Below are 23,521 nucleotides of genomic sequence, written 5' to 3'. Positions count from 1 at the left end.
AGACAGTGACGTTTCAGTGGAAGAGGCTGCATTTGCGCATGTGCTAGTACAGCGTCACCTGGTGGTTGCGTTGTCAGCAAATGCAGCGTTTTAACTTTGGCTCCACGATGACATTTTTTTCCTCAATTAAAATAGGTCTTGAGTGCCTTAATAACTTCTTCACATGTTGCCTTCTGTTCTTCATGAGGATGTTGCCTACACACTCCCTCCATTGCAGACAATAGCGCACTGACCTGCTCCATGTCTGGCTTCTGCACGAGACCCGATGCAGTACGATACCTTGCAAACCTCTGGAACCATCTCGGTCACTCCTCGGCTTGGTTCAGTCCAGTGATCTTTTCAAAGGTACAGGCAAAGATTTCTCCATCATTGCTTTGGTTTACTGTGGCCCCCATATAATATTCTGATATCTGTCAAGGCTTAGTACAGAATTTATAAGAATCTGACGGTTAAAATAACCTGAGTTTACTCTGCACATCTTGCATTGAAGGTTTCATCTACAACTCTCCATGAGGTGCCGTACAGATTATATTACATCACTTCCTGTGATGATGCACATAGTCTATTTATATAATCTGCCCAGTAACAACCCAATGTCCACTCTTATATTATTGTACAGATGTGAGAAAAGCTGAGGATGGGAATGGAACGTCTGAATGAAGATTTCATGATGCTGATGATGTAAATGAGGCTGATCTGTTTCCCATTCCACAATCCCTCTTTATTTCTGTGCATGTTTCTCGATGCTGTTTCAACCAAATTGAAAAAGAATCACAAATCCTCCTCTGGAGCCTCAGGTGTCCATTAGCAAAAGGCATGGTGGCCAAGTGGTAAGGCGTCAGTCTCGTAAACTGACGATCACTAGTTCAATCCCTGTCCGTGCCTTATGATTAGTTTCTCACTTTAAATGTGATGTTTCCACAAAAGATGTCTGTTGCATTTGTTTCATCCATCTGGAAATCAGTGTGATGTTACACTTTATCCTGGACACTGGGAAGAACATGAGGAGGAACCACATGGTCCCTCGAGCCTTCTCTGCCATTGATGGAGTGAAAATATCTGAGGTCCAAGCACTGAACCTTATTACTGTGCATTTGCTTGGTATTTAACAGAGCTATTCTATTAATCCCACATCCCGCACTCCTGTCCTTTCCCCCATTGCCCTGTTAGATTTTCCATGTCAGGTATATATACAATTCCATTTAGAGTTAACATTGAATCTGCTTCCACTGACCTTTCAGGATTGCATTCCAGACCAGAACAACACACTGCTGAAAAAATAACTTCCTCATCACAACTCGAATTCTTTTGTCAATTACTTTAAATGTGTTTCCTCTGGTTACTGACCCTTCTGTCACTGGCAACACTTTCTCCTTCTTCACTCTGTCAAAACTCTTCAGGATTTGCATTTCCTGCTGCCTTTGCTGATATAACAAAGCTGAGCACACATCACCAAAAGGAATATGATTGGCTCTGAATCACATTTATCCTTCCTGTCAATCTGATGTGGACCTTGTATTTTCCCGGAACCAAACAATCTGAGCAGCAAGTGTGGGTTCCAGTGATTCCCACCGCTCTGAGAGAGAGAGGATGTGATAATGAGCCAGATAGAAGAAAGGAGTGAGATAGAGAGTAAAATAGCCATGGTCTGTTTCTACTAGCCCCCGGCACCCTACTTAAAATGGCATCATTTTCTCCTGCCTCTCCACATTCTAATCCATTGATTAATGCAATCCTTTCATCTGGAACATAGAACATCGAACAGTACAGCACAGTACAGGCCCGTCGGCCCACGATGTTGTGCCGAACCTTTAACCTACCCTAAGATCAAACTACCTACATACCCTTCATTCTACTATCATCCATGTACCTATCCAAGAGTCGCTTAAATGTCCCTAATGTATCTGCTTCTACTACCACCGCTGGCAGTGCATTCCACGCACCCACCACTCTCTGTGTAAAGAACCTACCTCTGACATCTCCCCGAAACCTTCCTCCATCACCTTAAAATTATGCCCCCTGGTGATAGCCCTTTCTGCCCTGGGAAAAAGTCTCTGGCTATCCACTCTATCTATGCCTCTCATCATCTTGTACCCCTCTATCAAGTCACCTCTCATCCTTCTTCGTTCCAATGAGAAAAGCCCTAGCACCCTCAACCTTTCTTCGTAAAACATACCCTCCAGTCCAGGCAGCATCCTGGTAAATCTCCTCTGCACCTTCTCTAAAGCTTCCACATCCTTCCTATAATGAGGCGACCAGAACTGAACACAATATTCCAAGTGTGGTCTAACCAGGGCTTTATAGAGCTGCAGCATAACCTCGCGGCTCTTAAACTCAATCCCCCTGTTAATGAAAGCCAACACACCATATGCCTTCTTAACAACCCTATCAACTTGGGTGGCAACTTTGAGCGATCTATGGACATGGACCCCAAGATCCCTCTGTTCCTCCACACTCCCAAGCATCCTGTCTTTAAGCCTGTATTCTGCATTCAAATTCGACCTTCCAAAATGAATCACTTCACACTTTTCCAGGTTGAACTCCATCTGTCCCTTTAATTCCTGTTTCCTAATCCATTGATGTTTCACAATGTACTGAACTGTCCCAATCCATTGATATAACTCAGTCTATAGAATTTCCCAATCCACTGATATTTTCCAGTCCATTGACTATCTCAATCCATTAATGGTTCCTGACCATTGACATTCCCAATCCATTTATATTGCCTGTGATTTCAAAGCAACTGTGGAATACAAATAGTATCAGTATTATCAGATACATCGAGACGAGGTGCAATAGCCAAGTGGACAGATGTCAGGTTTATAAAGAAAAAAGCACTGGCTCGATATTTGTCCAGTCTATCACTGGATCTGAACTCTCAACCTACTGTATTTCTGTGGGTCTGCTGACTTGTAGATGTGAAGAACCATTGGATGTTTCTCAATCCTCTGACTTTTCTCATTCTTGTGCCATATTTGTTCCTTTGGGTTCACCAGTGAAGAAAATTATTCCCTATTACATTTGGTGAAGACTTTAATAACCTCACATCCTTGTGTCTCACCATCTCAGGTCAAACTCCCAACAGAAACTTTAAACATTTAACTATTCTGCTGGAAACATTTTCAAGAGCGCAGCCATTCCTTCATTACGCTTCCTTCTTTGACATGTGATTGACAAATATGTGTGTAATGGAGAGAGAGAGAGTGAAAAAAAAAAGAGAGAGAGAGTGCGATAGAAAGTTAGAGGACCAGCTAAAGACAGATAGAGAGAGAGAGGCAGAGAGAGGTAAAGCGATAGACAGAGAGAGAGAGAGAAGGAGAGAGAGAGTCATTGAGTCATGGAGTCACTACAGTACAGTAAGTCATTTTGCCCATCAAGCCCATGTAAATCAATCCATTCAGTCCCATTCCCCCGCTCTATCCCCATCGCCCTGTAAGTTATCTAAACCTGTCATATTTATTATAATCTTGTACATGACTATCAAATCTCCCCTCAATCTCCTTTGCTCCAAGGAGAACAACCCCAGCTTCTCCAACCTAACCTTACAGCTAAAATCCCTCATGTCTGGAACCATTCTGATAAATCTTCTCCACCCTCTCAAGGACACTCACATCCCTCCAAACGTGTGTTGACTAGAACTGGCTGCAATTCTCTGGTTGTGGCCCAACTAGAGATTTATACAGGTTCAGCATAACTTCCCTACTTTTGTACTCAGTACCTCTATTTATGAAGCCCAAGATCCCATATGCTTTGCTAACTACTTTCTCAATGTGTACTGCCACCTTCAAAGAACTATGCATATGAATCCCCAGGATTTTATTCCTAAAAATATGCTTTCTTCATATAAATCTGTAAAAAATGCATTACACAACAGTTCAAAACAGCACCAAGTTGACATTCCAAAAAGTGCAAAGGAAATCCGTTTTCTTCAATACAGGAGTGAGTTGCCTCACAACCCTTCCATTCCATTTTACCTGACATGGACATTTTACAGCAAACCCATATCTGGTGTATACAGCACGAGGGGTTTCCAATGGGTCCAGCTGCCCAGTTCACTATGGCGGGGGGACCATACACAGTGGTCTTTCCCCTTTGAGCCTTTGCAGTGGCTACCCCAAGCTTTAGTGCGTCCCTCAGCACGTAGTCCTGGACCTTGGAATGTGCCAGTCTGCAAAACTCGGTCGTGGACAACTCTTTGCGCTGCAAGACCAGCAGGTTTCGGGCAGACCAAAGAGTGTCTATCACCAAATTGATGGTCCTCCAGCAGCAGTTAATGTTTATCTCGGTGTGCATCCCTGGGAACAGCCCGTAGAGCACAGACTCCTGTGTTACAGAGCTGCTTGGGATGAACCTCGACAAAAACCACTGCATCTCTTTCCACACCTGCTTTGCAAAGACACATTCCAGAAGGAGGTGGGCAACTGTCTCTTCCCCACCGCAGCCACCTCGAGGGCCGCGTGTGGAGGGGGCGAGACTTCGGGCATGCAGGAAGGATCTGACAGGAAGGGCTCTTCTTACCACCAGCCAAGCTACATCTTGGTGCTTGTTTGAAAGTTCTGGTGATGAGGCATTCTGGCAAATGACTTTGGCAGTCTGCTCGGGGAACCATCCGACCGGATCCACCATCTCCTTTTCCCGTAGGGCCTTGAGGACATTCCGTGCAGACCACTGCCTGATGGATTGGTGGTCAAAGGTGTTTTCCCGCAGAAACTTTCCCACGAAGGATAGCTGGTACGGTATGGTCCAACTGGATGAAGCGATCCGCGGCAATGTGACCAGACCCATCCTTCGCAACACCTCAGCACATAGTGACATTTGGTGTTTGTGTACTGGGGCTCCACACACAGCTTGGTGCAGCTGCACACGAAGGTGGTCATCAGGATGAGGGCGACGTTGGGTACATTTTTCCCGCCCTTGTCCAGAGGATTGAACATCGTGTCCCTCCCGCCCTGGTCCATTTTAGATCTCCCGATGATGCAGTTGAAGTCACCGCCTAGGATGACCAGCCTGGACGTCGCCAGCAGCAGAAGGGAGCTGCTGGAATACGGTCAGCCGCTCGCTGCGTTGTACCGGGGCGCACACGTTGATCAACCGGAGCGGAGCGTTGTTGTACATCACGTCTGCTACGAGGAGGCGGCCGCCCACCACCTCCTTAACTTCGGAGATGGTGAAGTTACCTCCCCGCAGCAGAATACCCAGGCCGGAGGAACGGCAGTCATTACCCCCCGACCAGATCGATGGCCCGTGGGACCACCATCGCGACCACTGCCTGTAGCTGCTGAGGTGTGGTATTCCACACTCCTGCAGAAACAGTAGGTCAGCTTTGACCTTGGCAAGGTAATCCAAGGTTGAAACACATCGCGTAGTAGATTTAATGCTATGCACATTAATGGAAGCAATTCTTACACCCATTTTTTACTGAAAATTAGTTGTTGCTTCCCATACCATTTGTCCTCGCCTCCTTGATGAAGGGTCACTGACCCGAAACGTTAACTCTGCTTCTCTTTCCACAGATGCTGCCAGACCTGCTGAGTGGTTCCAGCATTTCTTGTTTTTATTTCAGATTTCCAGCATCCGCAGTATTTTGCTTTTATCTCGCTGTCTCTTGCTGGTTTGCTCAGTACCTTTCTCTGTCTGTTCCTTTCTGAGTCCTGATAATATCTTCCTGGTTTTCTGTGTGTCTTTCTCTGCCTGCCTCATTGTCGGTGCTGTTACTCAGTGTCCTTGTGTCATTGTGCAGTGAGGGTGAGTCCGTCAGCACGTGTGTTGCTGAGTCCGGGATTCTTGAGAAATCCGACTCCAATCCTATTTTTATAAAAACATTGGGGAATGAACATATTTCACTAACGGGCAGCTGAAATTGAAAACAGTAGTTAACAGAGTGGTGCAGCGGAAGCGTGCTGGGCCCATAACCCAGAGGTCAATGGATCGAAACCATTCTCTGCTATTTATGTTTGGTAATAATACAAACAGTTCACTTTCAAAACATCAAGTATCTACCCATAATAACAAGATGCTTCCAAAGGCACTCTATTGCAATCAGCTTCTTCTTTCTCGTGAACACATCAATCAGTAACAAATCACTTTTGCTCACACGAACACAAGCTGCAAACACGGACCAGCCGAGTCTCTCCCACTTTGTCAACCCCTTCCTGCAGAGCCTCCTCTCCACCACCAGATGGTGATGTTGGCCACAATAAAACCAGGACAAATGGTCACAGTGAGGAGACGGTCAGTAACAGAAAATAAAACAATAACAGGGAAAACCTTTACACAACAACAGGGTACATCTTTACACAACAGAAAACATATTTACACAACAGGAAATACCTTTAGATAACAGGGAGAACACAATCATACAAATGCCTTGTTTCTCCATCTCAGTCTCGTTGCCTCTCTCTCTGTCCCTCACTTTTGCTTCCTCACAGTCTATTCTTGGTTTTCTGTGTGTTTTTCTCTCTGTCCCGTTGTCGATGGTGTTACTCAGCGTCCTTGTAACATTGTGTAGCCAGGCTAAGCCTCCCAACACCTGTGTTGCTGTAATAAAAACAGAAAATGCTGGAAATGCTCAGTAGGTCTGGCAGCATCTGTGCAGAGAGAAACAGTTAACAGTTCAGGTCTGTTTCCTTAGCTCACATTAACTTTGTTCTCTCTCCACAGATGCTGCCAGACCTGCTGATTATTTCAAGCATTTTCTGTTTATGTTTCAGATTTCCAGCATCTGCAGTATTTTGCTTTTGTACGTGTGTTGCTATGTCTGGGACTGTTTGAGTGCAATGCTATTGCTTTATAAACAGCGTTGAAACAAACATTTATCTCGTTAACACACAGCACTAATACACAGCTGGATGTAAACAGCAGCCTGCAGCAGAGGGTGCAGTGGAAGTTTATTAACACAAATAATTCACCAACACTATATTTACTGCTATCCACAATCACACCACGCTTCATCTTAACACGTTTTATTCTTCATTGACATCAACTTCTTGCTTCCAATAAACACTTCAATTTGGAACACAGCTTCCAAATCACCTTTATTCACAAACCCGAACACAAGCTGCAAATGCTGCAAACACACACCAGCCCAGACTTTCCCCTTTCTGTCAACCCATTCCTGCATCACTGCCTCTCCACCAACAGTTGTCGCTAGAATCATACAATCAGAGAATGGCGACAGCACAGAAGGAGATCGTTCGGCCTGACGAACCCATGTTGGCTCTCTGCTAAAGCAACTCACCACGTCTCACTCCCCAGTCAGTTCAATTTCGGTGGTGGGAAAACTTCACGAAAGAATAATTCGGGACAAAATTAATAGTCCCATGGACAAATGTGGGTGAATTCAGGAAAGACAGCATGGATTTCTTAAGGGAAAGTCATGTTTAACTGTCCTGCTGGAGTTTTTTGATGAGGTAACAGAGAGGGATGATGAGGGCAATGCTGTTGATGTGGTGTACATGGACTTTCAAAAGATCTGACAGCATCTGAAAGGTCACTGACCTGAAACTTTAACTCTGCTTCTCTCTCCACAGATGCTGCCAGACCTGCTGAGTATTTCCAGCACTTTTTGTTTACATTTCAGATTTCTAGCATCTGCAGTATTTTGCTTTTGTTGACTTTCAAAAGGAGTTTGATACAGTGCAACACAACAGACTTGTGAACAAAGTTATAACTCATGGAATAAAAGGGACAGTAGTAACATGGATATGGAATTGGCTGAGTGACAGGAAACAAAGAGTGGTGATCAATGGATGTTCTTCGGGCTAGAGGAAGGTTTGTAGTGGAGTTCCCCAGGAGTCAGTGTTGGGACCCTTGCCTTTCCTGATATATATTAATGACCTAGACCTTGGTGTACAGGGCAGAATTTCAAAGTTTATGGATGATACGAAAATTGGAAGCATTGTGAACTGCAAGGATGATAGTGTAGAACTTCAAAAGGACATAGACAAGTTGGTGGAATGGGAGGACAGATGACAGGTGATGTTCAATGCAGAGAAATGTGAATTGTTTCATTTTGGTAGGAAGAACATGGAGTGACAATGTAGAATAAAGGGTACAATTCTAAAGGGGGTGCAGGATCAGTGGGACCTGGGGTTATATGTCATTGGTTGAGAGAGTGGTTAATAAAGCATACAGTATCCTCGGCTTTAGTAATAGAGGCATAGAGTACAAGAACAAGGAGGTCATGTTGAACTTGTATAAGACACTAGCCTCAGCTGAAGTACTGCATCCAGTTCTGGGTGCCACACTTTAGGAAAGATGTGAAGGCATTGGAGAGATTATGGAAAAGATTCATGAGAATGGTTCCAGGGATGAGGAACTTCAGTTATGAAGATAGATTGGAGAAGTTAGGACTGTTTTCCTTGGAGAAAAGAAGGCTAAGGCGAGATTTCATAGTGGTATTCAAAATGATGAGGGCTGTGGACACAGTGGATAGGGAGAAACTGTTCCCACTTGTGAAAGGATTGAGAACGAGAGGGCACAGATTTAAAGTAATTAACAGTTAGCAACAGTTAGAGGTGACAGTTAGAGGTGGGAAGAGGTCAGTGCAGGGATCTCCTGTGGTCGTTCCCCTCAACAACAAGTATACAGTTTTAGATACTGTTGGGGGGGACGGCCTATCGGGGGCAGGCTGCAGTGAACGGGCCTCTGGCACGGGGTCCTGCACTGTGGCTCAGAAGGGAAGGAGGGAAAATGGGAGAGCACTAGTCATCGGGGACTCGATGGTGAGGAGTACGGACAGGCGGTTCTGTGGGCGCAGGCGAGACGCACGGATGGTTTGTTGCCTCCCTGGTGCCAGGGTCCGTGATGTTTGTGATCGCGCCTTCAGGATCCTTAAAGGGGAGGGGGAGCAGCCAGAGGTCGTGGTGCACATTGGCACCAACGACGTAGGAAGGAAGGGTGGCACAGATGTTAGAAGTGAGTTTAGGGAGTTAGGCTGGAAGCTGAAAGCTCGGACGGACAGAGTTGTTATCTCTGGTTTGTTGCCGGCGCCACGTGATAGTGAGGCTAGGAATAGGGAGAGAGCACAGCTGAACACGTGGCTGCAGGAATGGTGTAGGAGGGAGGGCTTCCAGTTCTTGGATAATTGGACTGCATTCTGGGGAAGATGGGACCTGTTCAAACAGGACGGGCTGCATCTGAACCAGAGGGGCACCAATATCCTGGGAGGGAGGTTTGCTAGTACTGTTCGGGAGGGTTTAAACTAGTTTGGGAGGGGGATGGGAACCGGACTTGTAATCCAGGGACCAGTGGGTCCACTCAGAAAGACAAAGAGTGTAGTGAGGTATTGGGGAAGGTAGCACTGTCACAGAGGACAGATGGGCACGGAGAAGGGTTAAAGTGCGTATACTTCAACGCAAGAAGCATCAGGAATAAGGTGAGTGAATTGAAGGCGTGGATGGGCACTTGGGACTACGATGTTGTGGCCATCACTGAAACGTGGATAGGTGAGGGGGAGGAATGGTTCTTGGAGGTACCTGGTTATAGATGTTTTCATAAGATTAGGAATGGTGGTAAAAGAGGTGGGGGGGTGGCATTGTTAGTTAGAAATAGTGTAACAACTGCTGAAAGAATTTTCGAGGAGGATCTGCCGACTGAGGCACTGTGGGTTGAGGTCAGGAACAGGAAAGGAGCAGTCACCTTGATGGGAGTTTTCTATAGGCCCCCCAATAGCAGCAGGGAGGTGGAAGAGCAGATTGGGAAACAGATTTTGGAAAGGAGCAGAAGTTACAGGGTAGTAATTATGGGGGATTTCAACTTCCCAAATATTGATTGGCAACTCTTTAGATCGAATAGTTTGGATGGGGTAGTGTTTGTGCAGTATGTCCAGGAAGCTTTTCTGACTCAGTATGTAGACTGCCCGACCAGAGGGGAGGCAATATTGGATTTGGTACTAGGTAATGAACCAGGGCAAGTGATAGAGCTGTTGGTGGGCGAGCACTTTGGAGATAGTGATCACAATTCTGTAGCATTCACTGTGGTAATGGAGAGGGATAGGTATGTGCAACAGGGCAAGGTTTACAATTGGGGGAAGGGTAGATATGATGCTGTCAGGCAGGAACTGAGGAGCATAAGTTGGGAGCATATGCTGGCAGGGAAGGGCACGGTCGAAATGTGGAACTTTTTCAAGGAGCAGATAGTAGGGGCCATTGATAAGCATGTCCCTGTCAGACAGGGAAGGGATGGTCATGTGAGGGAACCGTGGTTGACAAGAGAGGTTGAGAGTCTTGTTAGGAAGAAGAAGGATGCGTATATAAAGTTGAGGAAAAAGGGCACAGGCATAGCTCTGGAGGGATACAAGATGGCCAGGAAGGATCTGAAGAAAGGGATTAGGAGAGCTAAGAGAGGGCATGAAAAATGCTTGGCGGGTAGGATAAAAGAAAACCCCAAGGCCTTTTACGCGTATGTCAGAAATATGAGGATGACCAGGGGGACCATAGGTCCGGTCAAGGACAATAGCGGGAGACTGTGTGTTGAGCCGGAAGAGATAAGTGAGGTTTTGAATGAGTACTTCTCTTCGGTATTTACGAATGAGAAGGGGAGTATTACTGAAGAGGACGGTGTGAAACAGACTGGTAAGCTCGAGGAAGTGCTCGTTAGGAGGGAAGATGTGTTGGGGTTTTTGAATAACTTGAAGATAGACAAGTCTCCCGGGCCTGACGGGGTATATCCAAGGATGTTATGGGAAGCAAGGGATGAAATTGCAGAGCCGTTGGCAATGATCTTTTCATCTTCTCTGCTGACGGGGGTGGTACCAGGTGATTGGAGGGTGGCAAATGTTGTGCCCCTGTTCAAGAAAGGGAATAGGAACAACCCTGGGAATTACAGGCCAGTTAGTCTTACTTCGGTGGTAGGCAAGTTGATGGAAAAGGTGCTGAGGGATAGGATTTCTGAGCATCTGGAAAGACACTGCTTGATTCGGGACAGTCAGCACGGTTTTGTGAGGGGTAGGTCTTGCCTCACAAGCCTGATTGAATTCTTTGAGCAGGTGACCAAGCAAGTGGATGAGGGTAAACCAGTGGATGTGGTGTACATGGATTTTAGTAAGGCATTTGATAAGGTCCCCCATGGTAGACTTATGGAGAAAGTCAGGAGGCATGGGATAGTGGGGAATGTGGCCAGTTGGATTAAGAATTGGCTAACTGATAGAAGGCAGAGAGTGGTCTTAGATGGTAAATACTCAGCCTGGAGCCCAGTTACCAGTGGCGTGCCGCAGGGATCAGTTCTGGGTCCTCTCCTGTTTGTGATTTTTATTAACGACTTGGATGAGGAAGTCGAAGGGTGGGTCAGTAAATTTGCAGATGATACAAAGGTTGGTGGAGTTGTGGATACCGAGGAGGGCTATTGTCGTCTGCAAAGGGACTTGGATAGGTTGCAGTGCTGGGCTGAAAAGTGGCAGATGGAGTTTAACCCTGAAAAGTGTGAGGTCGTCCATTTTGGAAGGACAAACATGAATGCAAAATACTGGGTTAACGGTAGGGTTCTTGGGCATGTGGAGGAGCAGAGAGACCTTGGGGTCTATGTGCATAGATCATTGAAAGTTGCAACTCAAGTGGATAGGGCTGTGAAGAAGGCATATGGGGTGTTAGCGTTCATTAGCAGAGGGATTGAATTTAAGAGCCGTGAGGTGATGATGCAGCTGTACAGGACCTTGGTAAGGCCTCATTTGGAGTACTGTGTGCAGTTCTGGTCGCCTCATTTTAGGAAGGATGTGGAAGCCTTGGAGAGGGTGCAGAGGAGATTTACCAGGATGTTGCCTGGAATGGAGAATAAGTCTTACGAGGAAAGGCTGAACATTCTAGGCCTCTTCTCATTAGAAAGGAGAAGGATGAGGGGTGACATGATAGAGGTTTATAAGATGATCAGGGGAATAGATAGGGTAGACAGTCAGAAACTTTTTCCCCGGGTGGAGCAAAGCGTTACAAGGGGTCATAAATTTAAGGTGAAGGGTGGGAGATATAAGGGGGATGTCAGGGGAAGGTTCTTTACCCAGAGAGTGGTCGAGGCATGGAATGCCTTGCCCGGGGAAGTTGTTGAGTCAGAAACTTTAGGGACTTTCAAAAGGCTTTTGGATAGGTATATGGATAAAGGAGAATGATGGGGTATAGATTAAATTGTCCTTGACAGAGGACAAAGGATCGGCACAACATTGTGGGCCGAAGGGCCTGTTCTGTGCTGTATGTTCTATGTTCTATGTAATTGGTAAAAGAAGCAAAAGCGACATGAGGAAAAACTTTTTCACACAGCGAGTGGTTAAAGTATGAACTGCCTGAGAATGTGATGGAGGCAGGTTCAATTGAAGCATTCAAAGGGGAATTAGACTGTTATCTGAAAAGGAAGAATGTGCAGGATTATGGGGAGAAGACGGGGAAGTGACATCAGGTGAATTGCTCATTTGGAGAGTCAGTGCAGACACGATGGGCCAAATGGCCTCCTTCTGGGCAGTAACAATTCTGTGATTCTGTGATTCCAATATTCAAGTCATTTCTATATATGGTGGTCCTGACACTGACCCTTGTGGACATCACTGTTCACCATCTTCCATTCTGAAAAACAACCAAATACCACAACTCGCTTTTCTTGATATTTCATCCATTTTTTAATCAAAGCAGATACTGACCCTCCTATTCCAGGAGCCTCAGTCTTGTTACCCAGCCTTTTATGTGGTAGTCTGTCAAACGCTTTCTTAAAATCCATATAGACAACATCCAATGCTTTCCCTTCATCAACCTTTTCTGTTACTTCATCAAAAAAATCAGTTATATTAGTGAAGAAGTGGAAAGGTGCTGAAGCTTTCAGTTTTCGGTCGACAAAAACCAAGTTCAAGGCCTGAATAATGAACCGATTGCCTCATTATTTCTGTGAATAATACAATGATTTAATAGACAAAGTTTTGAAACATTCCTGCCCATAAATCTTGGTAACAGAGTGTGTGGATCTCCTGACTCAGAATGTTTAATGGATACAGTCCTCAGATCCGACAAGGAACCCCTGAACATCCACAGTAAAGACAGTGTGGATGAGGAAATGTAAGAGCTGGGAGCTGAAACTCAGGGACGGCCGAGCTCTCCTGTCATTGAGCTTGTGTGTCTGCTCTGCTCGCCGCACTTCCGGCTCTACTTTGTTTCCAATGAAAAGATGAAAAGGGCCGTTCGGTTTTCCTCTCACTGACAGCGTGTTTCACTCGGGTTAATATAACCCGGGACTTTTGCTGCTGAAATGAATTCTGCAAGGTCCCAGCAAACACACCGGCTCCCTCCTTTCTCCCCTCTTTCTATCGGATTGTTTTACCAGGAGGGGCTCAATAATAACAAACCCCCTGCAGGGAATGACCGCAAATTGAGCATCTAAATGGGGCAAGTGGGCAGCTTTCTGGGTTCTAGGTTCCCCCTACCCCGCCCCTCCCTCCCTCCAGTCCAAGCCCCTCTTCACTTTCTTTGGGACTTTGATGAGGGTGAAATGGGGAAAGTTCCCATTGATGTTTGAATGCTGAATTGCTGCAGAGATCTGCGCACGCGCGATGCAGCCCCGCCCCAGTGGGACGTCACAATAAGGAGTGGAGCGCATGCACAGCCTTTCCCCAACCCAGTCTGTGAAGCCATTCACTCAATCAGGGGAAGATGCTTTAAATCAGCTGCTAATGGAGACTTCCCGGGCCCGGGGGAAGGGAACAAACAGCATCTACTTCCAGCAGCCACTGCTTTGGGAGCGTGTCCGCAGATGTGGTCAGAGATTAGCATTGAGTGGTGGGAAGTTGAGGGGGAGTCCGGGAGTGTTTGTAACAGACACTGTGGAGCAGGAGGTGCTCCCGGAACATGGAGTGAGCCGGGGACACGGGGAAGGGAGAGTTAATTCTCGGACAGTGTCTGTACAGGCTCAGGGAGACACAATGGGAAGAAATCACTATTGAAAATCAGTGACAATTTCACCACCCAAAGGAGAGGGAATTTTCCTGCTTTAGTTCCAGTCTCTCACTGTTTGTTGGATTGTGAACAGTGGGGGGAAAATATCCGCAAAATAACGATGTGGACAGTTAGACAAAGAGCATTTATTGCAGACACCAGGTGAGAAGTGTGAAAGGCACATTTTAAATAGTGGCTGCTTATTTTCCGTTGAAATAGAAATGTGACTGTGTAAAGGTCACTGCTCTGTCGGACAGTCCCAGTCATTGAGCAGTGCAGGGCTTGTGTTGTTTCTGAATGTCACAAACTTGTTTTAAAACCACTGCAAACACCTGGTAAACAGAAGCTGAATACTGCAGTACTGCAGTGGAGGCAGACACTGACACTGTTTGTGTTCTTGGTTTTCATTTTGTGATTGTTCATAATGATTATTATTGGGACGATTACATTGATCGCTTTTGTATCTTCTACCTCACCAGTTCTTTCATTCCTGCAGGAAAATACATGACGGAACCTGAATAGATGTGGTGATTCTTGGACACAAGGAAAAGTGCAGTGATCTCGTTCCAACACACAGTCGGTACAGGATCACTCCCAAAGCACAGAGATACTGCCAGCTCATCAGTTCCACTGGAACAAACAAAAGAAGTAGTCAGACAGACACTGATCCCAAAGTCAAGAGACACATTTTCAATCCAACAGTCAAACAACAGCAGGAGAGACAGAAGTTGTTTCTATTTCACTCCAATTCAGTACAGCTGACAGGTTGATACATCAATCACAGTCCAAAAACAAACTCACTATCAGATCTAAATAAACTCTGTCACCATGGTCACATTTTAAATATAAAATCTGAAATAAAACAGACAAAATTAAGAGAATTGAAAGGTACAGAATGAATGCAAGGAGGCTTCAAGGGGATTTGGACAGGTTAAATGAATGGGCAAGAACATGGCAGATGGAATATAATGTGAATAAGTGTGAATTTCTCCACTTTGGTCAAATAAACAGAAAGACAGAGTATTTCTTAAATGGTGAGAGGTTGAGAAGTGTCGATGTCCAAAGGCACCTGGGTGTCCTTGTTCATGAGACACGAAAAGCTAGTATGCAGGTGCAGCAAGCAATTCGGAAGGCAAATGGTATGTTGGCTTCATTGAAAGCGTATTTGAATACATGAGTAAAGATGTATGAAGTCTAGATGAGACCGCACCTGGAGTATTCTGTACAATTTTGGTTTCCTTATCGAAGGAAAGATAGACTTGTCACAGAGGGAGTGCAACAGAGATTCACCGGTCTTATCCCCTCGGATGGTGGGATTGTCTTATGATGAGAGACTGCAGAAACTGGGCCTAAATTCTCTAGAGTTTTGAAGAATGAGAGGTGATCTCATTGAAACAGACAAAGTTCTTACAGGGTGTCACAGGGTAGATATGGATAGGATGTTTCCTCTGTCTAGTGAGTCCAGAACAAGGGGACACAGTCTCAGAATAAGGGCAGACTGAGATGAGCAGGAATTTCTTTACTCAGAGGGTGAGAAATCTGTGGAATTCTTTATCCCAGAGGGCTGTGGAAGATCAATCATTGAACATATTCAAGACATAAATCGATAGATTTCTAAATACGAACAAGATCAAGGGATATGGAGATGGCAGAGAAAAATGGCGTAGAGGTAGATGATCAGTCACGATCTGTTTGAATGTTGGAGCAGACTCGATGGGCTGAATGGCCTAATGCCCCTATTTCCTATGATCCTATGAATCCCAATAATGTACATCAGAACGTTAGACCAAGTTATGCATTACATACCAGTTCAAAAATCCCACAGAGATTAAGACTGAAAGATACAGTATCAAGCCATTACTACAAAATGAAGGACTTGGAGCTTGCAGACCAGCCCATGTATAAGATTGAAAGTTATATTTTCATTCACAATCGTTTTCACAGAGCTGAATATTGAATACCAATCCACAACTTGTACAGGACTACCAAATAAAACCTACAACTGTAAAATACAGTTAATCCATATTTTAAATTAAACACAAGACAAACAAATATTGATACATTAAGAGAGCGGGAAACAGTGAGAGCAGAGTGGAGCATAAAGAGCCCAGGAGAGAGAGGGAGCAAGAGTTCACCCGGAGAGCAGGGAACAGCGAGAGCAGGCGTCAAAAAAGGCAAAGGAATACACAATTAATGGGAGAACACTGAACGGTGTAGAGGAAGTGAGGGACGTTGGAGTGAATGTCCACAGATCCCTGAAGTAGCAGTGCAGGTCAATAAGCTGGTTCAGCAGGTAAATGGAATCCTTTCCTTTATTAACTGAGGTATAGAGTATTAGGGTGACCTGGTATCCATGGCAATAAGTCACTGACAGCTAACATTCAGGTGCAGCAAGCAATTAGGAAGGCTAATAGTATGTTAGCCTTTATCACAAGAGGATTTGAGTACAGGAGTAGTGAATTCTTGCTTCAATTGTATAGAACCTTGGTTAGACTGCACTTGGAGTATTGTGTGCAGTTTTGGTCCCCTTGCCTTAGGAAGGATATTATTGCCATAGATAGAGTGCAAAGAAGGTTCATCAGACTTGTTCCTGGGATGGTGGGACTGTCCTATGTAGAGAGATTGGGGAAACTGGGGCTGTATTCTCTGGAGTTTTGAAGAATGAGAGGTGATCTCATTGAAACCGAAAAAATATTTAAAGGACAGTCAGGGTAGATGCAGCTAAGATGTTTCCCCTGGTTGGGGAGTCGAGAACCAGGGGACGCAATTTCAAAATAAGGGGCATGCCACTTCGGACAGTTTTGAGGAGAAATGTTGTTACTCAGAGGGTTGTGAATCTTTGGAATTCTGTACCCCAGAGGGCTGTGGAAGCTCAGTCATTGAGTATGTTTAAAGCAGAGATTGACAGATTTCTAAATACAAATGACATAAGGGAATATGAGGAAAGTGTGGGGAAAAGGGCATTGAAGTGGATGATCAGCCATGATCATATTGAATGGTGGGGCAGGCTCGATGTGCTGAATGGCCAACTGCTGCTCCTATGTTCCTATGTTCCTAACTCCACATTATCGATGAGACACAGCCTCAGGCCGACTTGTCGGGTGTTGCAAACAGATAACACTGCTTCTGATCTTCACCAGAACAGAGAGTGAGATGTAAAATTGATCATCAAACAGACTGTGAGAGAATACAACAGAATAAAACACATGGAGAGACACTGTGGAATAACAAATAGATTAGATTGGAATGTTGAATTATGATTGGAATGGATAAAACAGCAGATTAAATTGGGACAGAAAAGAGAAACTGATGGGAAGAAGGAAGAAAAGAAAGGATGGATCTGTTCACTTTTTTCAGTTTTTTCACTGGTCCATAAAAGCTGGATTAAAAAAAGATGCAAAAAAACAGAGAATTTCACCAAAAAGGAAGATTAAATGCTGCCGAAACCTTGGATCGAAGGATGCCCCAACAGATCACCTGTTTAACTGTCTCCTCACTGGGGGATTTCAATCAATGAGCAATATTATTCTCTCCTTTTCTTTTGTTAAATGAAACCACAATTGTCACTTGGAGTTAATATCCCTGTGTTCCAACTCCTGAATAATGAAATTGTGAGTTTCGTGATATTTTCTGGACACATTTCCTGCTGAAAGAACTAAGAGCTCTTTTCTAATTTACACAATACTATATACACACTCATCTAGCCTCCGAAACTAGCATCCTTGGTGCTGCTCTCTCCTCCCAAACCTCATCTCATGTGACTGTTACATCATCACTCTGATTGTGGGAGGGGTTATTCCCACTGTTTTCAGCATTAACCCTTTACATCCTCATACTGCACTGTCTGTCCAAAAAAATCGGTGGAGGGAACTTGAATTATCAAAACAGCAACAGTTGCCAGTTGAAAATCAACTCAACCCATCAGAGAGAGACTGTCAGAGAACTTCCTGCATCCAGTCCTGACCCTGTCACATGAAGCAGCTGCTCACCCAGACCCCACTCTCATCAACACTGAACATTTTTACTGAGACCCTTCAAATACTGTTTATAAAAGGCCGCAAAGATCAAAGTTCACACAGTTGTATTAAATACAACAAAGTTTAATATCTTCTCACCGTTTCTCGGTAACCACATCAGACTTACGTTTTCTTATTTGGTTCATTTGGTTTTTCTTGTTCCTGACTGACAAATATTCCAAACCTCAGATAAACCCTCCCACTTGCGTCATGTCCCAGTCTCGGTTAAAAGCAACACATAATGACACAAACACTCTCCTTCAGTGAGATTAATATCAAGCTGTTTTCCAAGTTGAATGGAACTGTGAACAAATTTATGTCAAAGAAGTTAACTTTGATGTGTGAGCACTGAAATTCTGTCCAAGGAGAAACAGCCATTCCAAACTCATATCCTTCACAAAGGCTGTTTTTTTATGTGATTGAATTTCATCAAGTATTTTGAATTAAAGTTCACAAGACACAGACGTCAGTGTTGATAATGAAACTTTTCAAGCATGTTGCAACTGTGAAATAAGGCTCTGTCGGGAGTTGAACCCAGGATCTCCTGTTTTCTAGACAGGTGCTTTAACCAACTAAGCTACAGAGCCAGATCACGGGTGTGTGTGCAATTGAAATCAGAGGAAGGCCTTGTAGATAGTGGGCAGGCTTTGGCGAGTCAAGAGCTGAGTTCGTCACGGCAGTGTTCCCAGCCTCTGACTCGCTCTTGTAGTTGTTGCTGCAGTTGGAATTGTAACAGAAAACCGTCTGTCTCGGAAGACGATGGGCTACACCCGGGGTGTACGTCACTTCTGTGTGAAACATCGTTTGTTGTGGCTGTAGAGGATGACTCGTGAGTGACAATCCCTTCCGCAGCTGGTACAGATGAATATCATTGGCCCGAGGTCGACTGATAATTTTTCCTTCCTCTGAGCTCTCTTTCCCACCATCTGGTCATTTCTTTTGTCCTCTGCTTTTCCCATGGTCTTCCTGAATGCCTTTCTCCAGGAATTCCAGTCAGCAGGAAGGTCTTCCCATGCATTGACTCCAATCCCAGTCAGCTTGAGATCTCGCTTTGCAGATGTCCTTGTGTCACAGATGTGGGTGACCTGTTGGTCTCGTGCTGATAGCAAGCTCACCACAGAGCGTGTCTTTGGCAAAGCGACCGTCATCCATTCAGCACACATGACTCAGTCAACAGAGTCACCGCTGACTCAAGAGGGCAAACATGCTGCGGATCCCTGCACGCTGGTGTACTGCTGCATTCGGCACTCTGTCCTGCCAGGAGATGCCCAATATCCATCTGAGACAGTGGAGGTGGAAGCTGTTCAGCTGCTTTTCTTGGCTTGTATAAGTTGTTGATGCTTCTCTACTCTAAAGGAGGGTGCTGAGAACACAAGCCTGTTACACGCGGAGTTTTGTATTTTCGATCAGTTTGCTGTCGGTTCACACTCGTCTTCTCAACTTTGACATGACAGCTGCAGCATTGACAATCCTGGTGCTGATTTCAGTATCAAGGGACAGATTGCTGGTGATTGTTGATCCAAGGTATGTGAAGCTGTTGACAACCTTCAAAGTGAGCCTGTCGATGTTGATGGAAGGTGGAGTCTCTCGTCCTGGCCCATAACTTTGATCTTCCTGATGCTGATCGTCAGTCCAAACTCCTTGCAGGCCAGGGAGAACCGATATACAAGCTGCTGTTAATGAACTTCATTATGGGATGTCAGCACAGCGTCATCAGCAAAGAGCAACTCACAGTCCAAGAACTGACTCATTTTGGTCTTGGTGCGCAGTCTTGCCAAGATGAACAGCTTGTCATCAGCTCTGGTATGCAGGTGGACACCCCCATCTGAGTCACTGAAAGTTTAAAATAGCAGCATGGAGAAGAATATGCCAATTGTAAAGGATGTGAGCTGTGAGGAGGTTACAAGGAGACTTCCAGGGGACTTGGACAGGATAAGTGAATGAAATGACAGATGGAATATAATGTGAATAAGTGTGAAGTTATCCACTTTGGTAGAATAAACAGAAAGACAGAATATTTCTTAAATGGTGAGAGGTTGGGAAGTGTTGATGTCCAAAGGGACCTGGGTGTCCTTGTTCATGAGACACTAAAAGCTCGCATGCAGGTGCAGCAATCAATTAGGAAGGCAAATGGTATGTTGGCCTTAACACGAGGGGTCATGAGTACAGGAATAAAGATGTCTTGCTGCAATTGTATAGAGCCTTGGTGAGATTGTGCTGGAGTATTGTGTACAGTTTTGGTTTCCTTATCTAAGGAAGGATATACTTGCCACAGAGGGAGTGCAACGAAGGGTCACCAGACTAATCCCTGGGATGGTGGGATTGTCTTATGAGGAAACTGGACTTGTATTCCTTAAAGTTTCATTTAAAAGGCCATTTAAAACTGAGATAGGGTGGAATTTCTTCACTCAGAGGGTGGTGAATCTTTGGAATTCTCTACCTCAGGGGTTTGTGAAAGTTCAATCATTGAGCATGTTCAGGACAGAAATTGATAGAAATCTTGATACTCATGACATCAAGGGATATGGGGAGAGCGCGGGAAAGTGGTGTTGAGGTAGATGATCAGCAAGGATGTAATTGAATGACAGATCAGGCTCGACAGGTGAAACTGCCTCCTCCGACGTTCTGAAGAGAGTTTGCACCAGGACACAGCCCTGTTTTACCCCACTGCTGATCGTGAAAGTGTCTGATGTTGCTCCATTGTAACTGACGGAACTGTGCATGTTCTCGTGGGAAGAAGAGATGACGCCCAAGAGTTCAGGAGGGCAGCCTAGTTTCCACAGCAGTTTGAAGAGTCTGTCTCTGCTAACAAGATCGAAGGCCTTAGTGATGTCTATAAAGACAATGTAGAGTGGTCTGTACTGTTCACAGTACTTCTCCTGTAACTGCCGAAGTGAGAAAATCATGTCGACTGTCGATCTACCAGCTCTGAAGCTGCACTGAGACTCAGCATAGATGTGTGATGACAGGGTCTGCAATCTGGTCAGAGCAATGTGAGCAAAGACCTTCCCCACAATACTTAGCAAGCAGATGCCTCGCTAATTGCTGCAGTCACTGCGATTCCCCCTTATTGTTGTACAAGGTGACAATGTTTGCATCACGCATGTTTAGAGGCGCAGATCTCCCCTTCCAACAGAGACACAGAAGTTCATGGAGATGCTGCAGCAGAGCTGCTTTTCCACTTTTGATGATTCCAGGTGGAGTACCATCATTTCCCAGGGCTTTACCACTGGCAAGACGGTCAATGGCCTTGTTGAGCTCTACTATGGTGGGGTCACTGTCCAACTCCTCCACGACAGGGAAGTCTGGAATGGTGCTGAGAGCTACTTCAATGACAATGTTCTCCGTTATGTAGAGTTCAAGGTAATGCTCCACTCACCTTTCCATCTGCTTGTTAGGTTCAGTGATGATCGTCCCTGTCTTTGTCTTCAAAGGTGCTGATTTAGTTACTGCTGGGCCCGTTGCTTTCATAATTTTTTTTTTATTCATTCATGTGATGTGGTCATCACTGGCTAAGCCAGCATTTATTGCCCATCCCTCATTTCCCTTGAGAATGTGATGGTGAGCTGCCTTCTTGAACCGCTGCAGTCTGTGTGAGGTAGGTACAGCCACAGTGCTGTTAGGAAGGGTGTTCCAGGATTTTGACCCAGCGACAGTGAAGGAAAGGCGATATAGTTCCAAGTCACGATAGTGTGTGGCTTGGAGGGGAACTTGCAGGTGGTGGTGTTCCCATGAATTTTCTGCCTTGTCCTTCTAGTTGGTAGAGGTTGCGGGTATGGAAGGTGCTGTCTAAGGTATCTTGGTGTGTTGAATTCCTTCATATGTCCCTCTAGCATCCCCCAGATTCAGCGGCAGATTGGATGCTGTTGCAGAGCTTTAACCAGTATTGATTGGTGCAGTGCTGAGCAGTCTGCAGAGACTTGTTTGTGGCAGCTCTGAGAGCATCTAGAGTTTGTTTGCTGGGGACTTGTTTGTAGTTCATGAGGGCTCTCTTCTTAGTTGCAGTAACTGACTCCATTTCAGTCCAATAAGCCTCAAACCAGTCAGCATTCCTCCCATCTCTTTTCCTATACACAGTGAGTGCAGAGTTATAGATGGTGGCGTGCAGATGATTCCACTTTGACACTGCACTGAGGCCTTGGGTGTTTTCTGAAAGAGCCTGATCGAGGATGTTGAGGAACTCCTGGGTCCTTTCTGGGTCAGTGGTTCGGCTAGTGTTGATCCGAGAACGACCTTTCTTCTTGGATGGATGAAGCTTCCTTGGCTGAAGCCTGACCTTGTTACACACCAGGGAGTGGTCAGTGTCACAGTCAGCGCTGTGATAGCTGCGTGTGATGAGGATATTGCTGAGGGTGGTACGTCCGGTGATGATAAGGTCTAGCTGGTGCCAGTGGCATGATCTCGGACGTCTCCAGGACACCTTGTGGCACAGCTTGACCTGGAAGTAGCTGTTCATCACACAGAGTCCATGGTGACAGCATAGCTCCAGAAACCTCTGTCCATTTTTGTTCATCTTGCTAATCCCCTGGTGCCCTATGCTCATTGGCCAAGCTGTAGTCAGTACCCAAGCTTGCGTTGAAATCCCCGAGAAGATACAGTCCCTCGGTGCTGGGAATTCTACTGATGGCAGTGTCAAGTGTCTCATAGAATTGATCCTTGACATCTGGGGTGGAGGTGAGTGTCGGGACATAGATGCACATGAGATTAACTGGGCCCGCGCTTGTTGACAAGTGAAGGGTAAGAAGTCTCTCTGAGCCAACTATGGGGGGTTCACTCATTGCAAGTAGCGTGTTTTTTACTGTGAGACCCACTCCATGCTCACGAGTTGCCTCTTGGGCTTTCCCCTGCCTGAAGAAGGTGTAATGTTTCTCTTTGAGGGATCCACTTTGAATGAGTCTAGTTTCTTGCAGCACAGCAATGTCCACATTGAGCCTTGTGAGTTCCTTGTCAATCACAGCTGTCTGGTGTGTGTCATCAACCTGCAGAAGGTTGTCAGTAAGGCCAGGACACATGGTCCTTACATTCCAGCTTGTGATGCGAAGCACTGGTGTCTTCTTTGCTGAGTTTGTCTTGCCTGGTGCATAGATTATCAATCCGCCAGTTGAGAGATATCTCTCTAAGCTGCAAGCACCCATTGAAGCAAGTAGGTCGTGGCAGGACAGCACCTAACTGACTGGGGGCTGCACAGCTTGGAGTAGGTGGTAGTTCTCCAATGAGACGCGATGATCTCTCCCACTGCCAAAAGTAACCCCTGGTGCTCATACTCTACACCAGTTGAGTGAGAGCTTATAATCGGTAACTGTTTCTTCCCATGTTTTGCTAATGTTTAACCACGAAGCTGGAGTGTCCTCTCCAGGGCACAGGCCTGGGCAAATAGTATGGAGACACTGAGCATCAGGACCCCCTCTCAGCATTGCTAGTATTGTCCAAAGGAAAGGAAAAAAACAGTACTGTTTGGTACCAGCTCTGCTGTCGGAGTTGCTGGAAAACTACCTGATAAGTAACAGGTAACCGCCTACGGGACTCCACTCCGGATTTACTGTCCAGGTTTACTCCCTAAGCCTTCTTCTCTCTCAAGACACCCACAGGGAAGTGAGACATTTT

General features: G+C 45.5%; 2 non-coding genes across 2 annotated transcripts; one reads left to right on the top strand and one right to left on the bottom strand.

Moving 5' to 3' along the window:
* The first annotated feature begins 813 nt into the window (after positions 1-813).
* Positions 814-885, top strand: trnat-cgu (transfer RNA threonine (anticodon CGU)). Its single transcript has one exon. It is a non-coding gene; the product is annotated as a tRNA-Thr (tRNA).
* A 17,545-nt stretch (positions 886-18,430) lies between these two features.
* On the bottom strand, positions 18,431-18,504 carry trnas-aga (transfer RNA serine (anticodon AGA)). Its single transcript has one exon. It is a non-coding gene; the product is annotated as a tRNA-Ser (tRNA).
* Positions 18,505-23,521: the final 5,017 nt, after the last annotated feature.

Source organism: Heterodontus francisci, unplaced genomic scaffold, assembly GCF_036365525.1.
Source record: "Heterodontus francisci isolate sHetFra1 unplaced genomic scaffold, sHetFra1.hap1 HAP1_SCAFFOLD_59, whole genome shotgun sequence".
Taxonomy (NCBI): Eukaryota; Metazoa; Chordata; class Chondrichthyes; order Heterodontiformes; family Heterodontidae; genus Heterodontus; species Heterodontus francisci.
Note: the sequence above shows the minus strand (reverse complement) of the source record. Positions and strands in the feature narration are given on the sequence as shown.